The following is a 3164-nucleotide window of genomic DNA, read 5'->3' as shown; positions in this document are numbered from 1 at the left end:
GGGTGCGTCCAATGGACTATACTCCTTATAGTGCCTAGTTGTTTTGAAAGTGTGACTAGACATGGGACAGGCGTTGCTTTTGGGATGCTCCTTAGTGTCTTTTTTCCCAGTGGCAAGCTCAGGTTCTTGCATGCTATTCAGCCTGAGGCCCATATGGCCCCTATTCTAGTGCATGATGGGATCTGGTATAGAACGAGTGTCTATCTAGGGCAACAATTTGGTGCAAAGCAGGGGATCCTCTTATTCTGACATCTATAATCTCTCCACTCCAAAAAGAATATTAAATAACTGTTTTTAAAAGCATTTTGCAGGTGTCACCTGTTGAGCTAGAGAAGCATATAGATCCTTTACTCAACACAGAAACTCAGAAAGGTCTACCCTCGAGCTGCCCTCCTTAGACTTTATGGTCAAGATTAGCCAATTTCCTGCTTTCAAGCACACTCAAAAAGAAGTACCAGTGGACCGTACGGAAGTGGTCAGATTGAAGGCAGATTGCTATTACGACTGTTTACCAGCACAGACTGTAACATGTTCGGATTCATTACCATGGCATTGGCTAAAACTCAGTACCTACTATATAGGGACTACTGTTAAAAAACCATCTCAAAGCATGCGCTCCAGCAGGTATATTTCACTGGTCACCCCCAAAGCCAATTCTTCCTTTGGCCGCCTTTCCTTCCAGTTCTCTGCTGCCAATGACTGGAACAAACTGCAAAAATCACTGCAGCTGGAGACTCTTATCTCCCTCACTAGCTTTAAGCACCAGCTGTCAGAGCAGCTCACAGATCACTACACCTGTACATAGCCCATCCAACTACCTCATCCCCATACTGTATTTATTTATCTTGCTTCTTTGCACCCCAGTATCTCTACTTGCACACTCATCTTCTGTACATCTATCACTCCAGTGTTTAATTGCTATATTGTAATTATTTCGCCACTATGGCCTATGTATTGCCTTACCTCCCTAATCTTACCTCATTTGCACACACTGTATATAGACTTTTCTATTGTATTATTGACTGTATGTTTTGTTTACTCCATGTGTAACTCTGTGTTGTTGTTTGTGCTGCACTGCTTTGCTTTATCTTGGCCAGGTCGCAGTTGTAAATGAGAACTTGTTCTCAACTAGCCTACACGGTTAAATAATGGTGAAATAAATAAATAAATAAATATATATATATATGAAGAAGCCTGTAGGTGTGTAGGCGAACCCATTGCTTTGAAGACTGAGTAAACAAAAATGTTTGCGCGTCACAGAGAAAACAATTAGTACCTCCAGCTATACTAAGAAATAGGAGGAAATTCATTTTAAAACAAACCACATGTCCAGTACGGTGGGATTGGTAGATGAGGAAACACCACTATTTATACATGTAAACCTGGACAACGAGGACGCAAAATCCACAGCAGCCATTTATGACAGAATGTTGATAATAATAGTTTTATGTTTTCCCTATGCAGTGTCAACTACATATTGTGCAACTCTTCAAAATGCATCTCCACTGCGACAGGCTGAACTCAATAATTTAGCTGCACGTTCTGTGCACAATATCGAATGACTACACCTAAATACATATGCTACATTTGCGCACTTACCTACTCAGTAAGTCGAAATATTGTTGCTTATTCAAGATATCTCTGCATTCTCAGGCTGCCTGTCTGCAGTCCACACACGAGTTGCTGTATTTTGCACCAAATTCTCCCTAAAATGCCAACACATCACTTCCCCAATTATCATTTCCTGGTATTCCACGTCACCACTAATGATAGACAATTTAGCCCTCTAATCAGAGACGAGAATTTTCGGAATTGACCAATAGTAGAGTGGAAGGCGGGGCTCACAGTCAACAACAAAAAAACTATCGACATGCGCTTCCACTCATCACATAATTGTCTAGGAACGGCTAGGTAAGAAGCTATAGACTCAGAAATAGTGAGCAGGACATTACTAACCACAGAGGCACTCGTTTTAGGCTATCTGTAGTGCCTGTTTCTGTATAAATATATTAACATGAGCCTCTCCTCTCCACACTTACCAGKCTCGTCTGCTGCAGGCGCACGATCWGTCTTCTGACAATTGACCAACCAACAATCCCTTATCCTTACCTTGAAGGAAGAGACCGATTTAAAGGAGAAGGGACTGTATCTGTGGTTTATTTAGGAAAACATAACATCTGATTCTGTGCAATTTAACTAGGTTTGCAAAGATAAAATGAACTGTTAAATACATTAAAATATGGTAATAGTGTATTAAAATAGGGTTCAGATATTTGAATATTACACGTTTTGTTTGGATTAGCCAATTTAGTCATTACACTATTACAACTACCTTCTCAATAACTAACTACGAATGAAATAAAAAATATGCAGATATGATTGTAATTCGTATAGAGCTACTGAGCTATATCAGTAGGACCAACATGCTCATCAGATAATAGAAATCCCTTKTCTATATTTCTGTTCTTCTTTGTTTCATGATTTAACAGCAATTTACATGTCTCTTTGTTTACTGTGTTGAATGTTGTAACCTTCTAATTGCATCTGGCCCTTATTGCTGCCTGGGGCTGCGTGCAGATTACAGAGACTGAGCTTGCCACTGCTTGGAACTTATTGAAGTCTAAACTTGTGTCCCAATGACACCCTATTCTATATAATACAATATGGGCCCTGGTCATAAGTAGTGCACTACATAGAGAATAGGATGCCATTTGGGGTGGAGATTCAAATGATTTCCTGCTCTCCCGTGGGTGGTCCATTACGCACGCTGCACAGCGGTAACTAATAGATCTCTTTATAATGTGTCTTGGCTAATGCTTTACTTACTGTGGTGGTTGACATCAATAGGGAGCGCTTTGACATCGCTGCAGATGGGAGTACTGTAGGTTACTTGTACCAAGTGACATTTGTCAATGCTGCAAAGCCAATTTGTTCTTGTCCTGTATGTGAAAGAAGGTCTGGAGGCTAGATTTAAAAAAAAATATATATATAAGTCTGTAATTTGAATGTGTTTTAAAAGGGTTTAAAATMGGTTTTTCAAGTGATGTGTCTGTGACATCAAAATTACATAAATGTACCTGCTATTAAATAGTGGCATGCTGTATATATTTTTTTATGTACACTGAGTGTACAAAACATTAGGAACACGTGCTCTTTCCATGACA

General features: G+C 39.7%; 1 non-coding gene across 2 annotated transcripts in view; it reads right to left on the bottom strand.

The window, feature by feature from the left end:
• The window catches only part of LOC112077465 (uncharacterized), a 27854-nt gene extending 26103 nt beyond the window's left edge, over positions 1–1751 (bottom strand). Inside the window, exon 1 of one of the 2 annotated variants that reach the window (XR_011478149.1) lies at positions 1604–1751. This is a non-coding gene — a transcript (uncharacterized protein). Of the gene's footprint in view, positions 1–1599 lie in introns of both variants that reach the window. The other variant, XR_011478148.1, reaches the window with a different exon arrangement.
• Between the last annotated feature and the right edge of the window lie 1413 nt (positions 1752–3164).

The sequence above is a fragment of the Salvelinus sp. IW2-2015 genome, unplaced genomic scaffold (genome assembly GCF_002910315.2).
Source record: "Salvelinus sp. IW2-2015 unplaced genomic scaffold, ASM291031v2 Un_scaffold4597, whole genome shotgun sequence".
Lineage (NCBI taxonomy): Eukaryota > Metazoa > Chordata > Actinopteri > Salmoniformes > Salmonidae > Salvelinus > Salvelinus sp. IW2-2015.
Note: the sequence above shows the minus strand (reverse complement) of the source record. Positions and strands in the feature narration are given on the sequence as shown.